Source organism: Elephantulus edwardii, unplaced genomic scaffold, assembly GCF_000299155.1.
Source record: "Elephantulus edwardii isolate Elephantulus edwardi_28Jun2011 unplaced genomic scaffold, EleEdw1.0 scaffold00020, whole genome shotgun sequence".
NCBI lineage: Eukaryota > Metazoa > Chordata > Mammalia > Macroscelidea > Macroscelididae > Elephantulus > Elephantulus edwardii.
This window is the reverse complement of record NW_006399770.1, coordinates 21,575,683-21,581,448: the sequence shown is the minus strand read 5'-3', so window position 1 is coordinate 21,581,448 and position 5,766 is coordinate 21,575,683. Positions and strand designations below refer to the sequence as shown.

The 5,766-nt window shown below is 35.8% G+C and overlaps 1 pseudogene; it reads right to left on the bottom strand.

Annotated features, from left to right (window-relative positions):
• Positions 1-3,006: 3,006 nt before the first annotated feature.
• On the bottom strand, positions 3,007-3,614 carry LOC102844148 (annotated as a pseudogene).
• Between the last annotated feature and the right edge of the window lie 2,152 nt (positions 3,615-5,766).

Here is a 5,766-nt window from a genome sequence, read left to right as displayed (position 1 = left end):
AACTTATGCAGTGAAATATTACCCAGCATTGAACAACTAACACCTTAAAAAAAAAAGAAGGAAGGAAGGAAGGAAGGAAGGAAAGAAAGAAAGAAGGACGGAAGACAGACAATCCAGCAACTGTGCACATGGATCTTACCTGATAGACAACACAGGCATCAGAATGACCATGGAATAAATGGAGAAGTTCAATATCAGTAATCAAATCAAGACTAACAGTTAAATTTTGAATAGATCATCAGTTGTTCATGTGCAAGTTAAAACTGAAGTTGCAAAAATTGAAACACATACAAAAGAACCAAAATGTGATCTTAAGTCTATTCTACCTGAATTTTATAACTATATCAAGAACAGACTTGAAGCATTGTACACTAATGATTGAAGACCAAATAAAGCAAAATAATATTACAAAGACAGGAAAGGAAAAAAGAGCAAAATGGATTTTATAGGGAATCTAAAAATTTCATTAGAATGTACAGAAGTGTAATGTTAGAAATTTTGAAGTAACAGAGATGGACAAAAGATGTAGCAATGAAGTTTGAGAAGACAAAACACTATATCTTAATGAAACATGTAAAGAACTGGAATTAGAAAGGAAAAGGTAAGAATACGCCTAGAATGTCTCAAGTTGTAAAACCTGAAAAACTAATTAAAACATTAAGTTGTGATATTTAAGGATTCTTTGAACAAAATATTGAACGATGCAGGAAGCATCAAAAGAGAATTAAAAGAATATACAGAGTCACTGTACCCAGAGGAATTGCTTTACATGGAGTAATCATTTCAAGATGTGATAAATGACCAAAATGCTAAAACTGGAAGTTCAATCTTCACTGAAGGTTTTGGGGGGAAACGAAGGCTACAGGAACTGATGAAATATAAATTGAAATGCTTCAACAATCAGATGCAGTTTTAGATGTTTTCACTAGCCTATGTCAATATATTTGAAAGACAACTACCTGCTCAACTGACTAGAAGAGATCCTTATTTGTTCCAGTAAAAAGTGTTACAAATGAATATGGAAATTGTCTAGCAATACCACTAATATCACATAGAACTAAAATCTTTCCAAAGGTAATTAAATAATGATTGGAGCAGTACATTGACACATTTTTTATCAGAAATTCAAGCTGAATCCAGCATAGATTGTGGTATGAAGGATCTCATTGCTAATGTCAGATGGATCTTGATTGAAAGCAGAGAATACGAGAAAGAGGTTTGTTTTTTATAGACTACATTAGGACTTTTGACTGAATAATTATCTATCTATCATCTATCTATCTATCTATCTATCTATCTATCTATCTATCTATCTATCTATCATCTATCTATTTATCATCTATCTCTATATCTATCTATCATCTATCTAACATTAAGAAGAATAAGAATCTCAGAATACTTAATTATGCTAATGTGAATTCTGTACAATGACCAAGAAGCTGCTGTCCAAACATAATAAGGAAACACTGCATGATTCAAAATTAAGAAAAATGTACTTCTGGTTTGCATCTTTGGTTCATACATAGTCAATGTCTTTTATGATGAAAGATATACAGTGGGGGAAAAAAGACCACATGAGGACAGACATATCTGATCTTTACAAACATTCCAAAGTGAAACTTCCTTCGATAGTACTACTCAAAAGTAATTCTCTTTAAGTCACCAGCCCTCCCCCTGTCCCCTTGTACCTCTTTATATTCACCTCAACATCCATTTAAACATTACTGGGTCTAAACATTTTATTTGATAGTTCATAGACCACACAGAAAATATATTGGAGGAAATAAAAATGTTGAAATTTAGTAAAGTCAAGACAGCTCCCAAAACATACATGTAGGCATCTTAGTTCCAGCCTCTTGGCTTGGTCTTCCCAAGTTCTCCATCCTACCAATATTGGCTTTTCCCTTCACAATTTTCTAAGTAAGTTTTCAATCCTGCCAATGGTGTCTCCCCTCCGCCATGTCTCATCTCATGTCAGGTCTCCATGTCAATCATGGCTGCTTTTTCTCTGCTGGTTGTGGCAGGAGATCTCTTTCTTCTTCACTTGGCCATTGAAGATCTGTCTCTCTCTTACTGTGGCTTGCTCGCAACTCAATGAATGGCGAGACTGGACAAACCATTTGCAGAATGTTGAGACTGGCCAATCCCCTTGTGAAATGTAGATAGCCAAACCTATTGTGAATAGGCTAATATGCACCGTTCTAATATCTCTTCCCATCCACTTGTTAGTTCAAATTTGATGGCAAGTAAAGCCATAATGAAAGATAAACTGCTAAGACAGTCCATCTGTATACTGAAAAAAATATTTAAAAAGTTGAACTATATTAAGAATATGGCATCATAATTGCAGGAGAACTCATCAACAACTTGTATTACACAGATGACACAACTTGCTTGCTGAAAGTGAGGAGCACTAGAAACACTTGCTATGGAAGATCAAAACCCACAACCTTCAATATGAGTTATTACTTAACATCAAGAAAATAAAAATTCCTACCCCTGGATTAATAGGCAACATTATGATAGATAGAGAATATGGTAAAGTTGTCATTGGTTTTATATTACTTAACTCCACAATCAAAACCGATCATAGCTGTAGCCAGGTAATAAACAAACAAACAAAAAACAGAAACAAAACCCCAAATTATTATATTGGGGAAATTGCTGTCAAAGACCTCTCTAATGTGATAAAGAGCAATGATGCCAGATTAAAGAGTTATGTTAGGTGCCATCAAGTTGAGACTAACATGTACCTATCCAAGCCTTGATATTTTCAATTACTTCCTGTGCATCTGAAAGTTAAACACTGGATAAGAGTGACAGCAGAATACTTAATTCCTTTGAATTGCAGTGTTGGAGAAGAGCATTGAATATCCTGATGACTTCCAGTTTGCTTCCTGGAAGAATTGCAAACTTAGTGCTCTTTAAAGGCAAGGCTGCTAAATCTTATTTTTTTTAAGGAAATATACAGAAGCTTTCTTTTTAGAATGTTTAAATGAAAAATAATCAGAGTGGAATCTTCTTTAACGTAATTTCTTCTACATTTGAAAAGTACCTCATTTTGTTAAAATTTCCTTGGTTTTTTCAGTCATTCAAAGAAAGGCGCAGCATGCGTTGTCAACACATTCTTTCTGTTTGACTGTAATGATGGACTCAAATTCATTCATGTCAGTGTCACTTTGAGCTTCTGTCAGTTTTTCATTGATCTCCATGATTTCCACGAGGAACTGCTTGTCCATTTCATAACTGGTGCCTTCGGGGATCTCTATTCCGCAGAGCTTTAGAAGGTATGGTCGCCAGGCTAGGGGCGCCAGAAGGGGCTTATAGGCATCATTCAGGAGGGTCGAGTGCTTCTCTGAGAAGTCCTTTTTCAGTCTGAGCCTTTTGGCTGAGGAAATCTGGATGGACAAGACTCTGTAGCTACTGATACCTGTGCTGGAGCTTCATGGTGTAAATCTTGAAGGAACAGTGGCAATCCATGAAGTTGAAGTAATCTTAAATGCTTTCAAGGGGCTGCAGCGCACCGACTGTGGGCAGAAGAAAGGGTCCTTCTGCTCAGCGCACGTGGGGCCACGGTCACAGTTCCCCAACTTTTTCTTACATACTTTGAGCATGTTGTCAGGAGGTCCAGTCCTTGGAAAAAGGTATGAATGGTGAGGGGTCAGAGAAAGAGAGAGCTTCCTTCAATGAGATATATTGACACAATGATTGTAACAATGGGCTAAAGTATGTCAGAGATTGTGAAGATGGTGTAGCATAGAATAAACTTTAGATCTGTCATTCATGTTGTTTATAGGTGCCACTGATTCTACTATGACTCATAAGGTACTATGAATAATGGATCTGAAGCTTGCCCTATCCTGCACCATTCTCATCATCTCTGATATATTTGATTTCATTGTTACAATCACTGTATCAATCCATCACAACAATGGTCATACTTCCCTTCACTTATCTTCCATTGTTCAAATGTGATTTCTTTTTCTAAGGACTAGATACTACTAAAAACATGTCCAAAATATGTGGGACAGAGTTCATTATTTTTGTCTCCAAGAATCACCCTGTTTACACTTTCTTCAAGACATATTTGTTTGTTCTTTCATCAGTCCATGGTATATTCAGTTCTCTTCTTCAACACTAGTGAAAAGCAGATGTTGCTCATATAGTCACATTTTTAAAAATTTTATTTTGCTAGTTTTAATGAACTTTTACAGAGATTTTGGATTTCCATTCATTCATTGTTGCACTTTTTTTCTCTACCGTCCCCCACCCCCAGTTCATTCCTCTCTGAAAATCAAAAGATAAACTTCATTGGTATATAATCACCCCACACCTGCCCCCTCCCCACCCCAATGCACTCTACTAATGCAACCTTAATTCTGGATTCCTATGGTAATCATAGTACCCTATCATATATTGCTTTTAAACTGTTCTCTAGTCACTTTTAATTGTAGTCAGTTCAATGACACCAAACAAGAATGACAAAGTGGAGAATACATGTCAAGGAGAAATGAATGATCAAGTTGATTACAGCTACCAGTCACATAGAAGTACCCATCAGTAATAGTTATAGAAGCATCATAGACAAGGAAATTTTAGGAAGTAAAAATATTAATAATATCTTCAACAAATGTGAACTAAAATAATTTTATCTGGTTAGTATTTGGGAAAAACAATAGAAAACACAAATTTGGACAGATGGTACCATTCTCCCCCGCCCCCGGAGTTTATTGTTGGTTCTAAAGAAAGTGACAAGTAACAATGAAGTTTTCTAAGCCAAGTTCAGATACCAAGGAGTAAAGCTGATAGTGTACAGGTGTTTATAGAAGGCATTTCACTTTGACATCACATTAAATTCTTTGAATTTAATTTAATTCATATTCCAAGTAAAAGCAGGGTAAGAAAAACACACAAATATCAGTCCTCTCTAGAAAATCAAAGTGATCAAGTTAATTTCAGCAACAAATTTCACAAACGCATCAACATAAATGGGGGGGGAGGATGTGTTGTAGTAACATCAGTGTGGTATAATAAGAAGTTTCTACCTTTCAAAGGATCATCAGGAAACAAGTCATAGCAACCAAGTGAATGTTAAATCAAAACTGAGTATGATATTAACTATGGAAAACTACCTTCTATTAAAATCACAGTTAATGAAAAAAGATTGAGGTGCTCCTTCTAATATCAGAAACACAACAAGCATGTTAGTTTTAAGTTATTAAATTTTGTACTGAAAATTCTAACCAAAGCAATTAGTCAAGCAAAGGTATCCAAATTTGAAAGGATCAACTGTAAATATTTCTATTTGCACTGTATGTTATTGTTGTTGTTATGCACTGTTGAGTCACTTACAACTCATAGTGACCCTGTGTATTAAAGAGTTCTGACCCTGCTCTAACTTGAGCCAATTTCACTATCTCCAACAAATTTACTTCCATTATTCCAGTCATGGAGTCTTTCCATCTTATCCAGTGTCTTCATTTTTGTGCTGTGCCTTCATTCTTCCAAGTATGATGACCCTCTACCAGGACAGGTCCCTACTGGCAGCATGCCCAAAGTATGTCAACGATGCTTCCAAGTCCTTGCCTCCAAGAAGCAGCCTGATAAAAGCACTAAATATACACTATGTATATTGTGTGTAAATATAGTATACAGTGTATATATATATTGTTGTTATGTGCCGTCGAGTCGTTTGCGACTCATAGCGACCCTATGTACAACAGCCCTAAACCGTGCTCTATCCTGTGCCAATCTCATTGCCTCTGA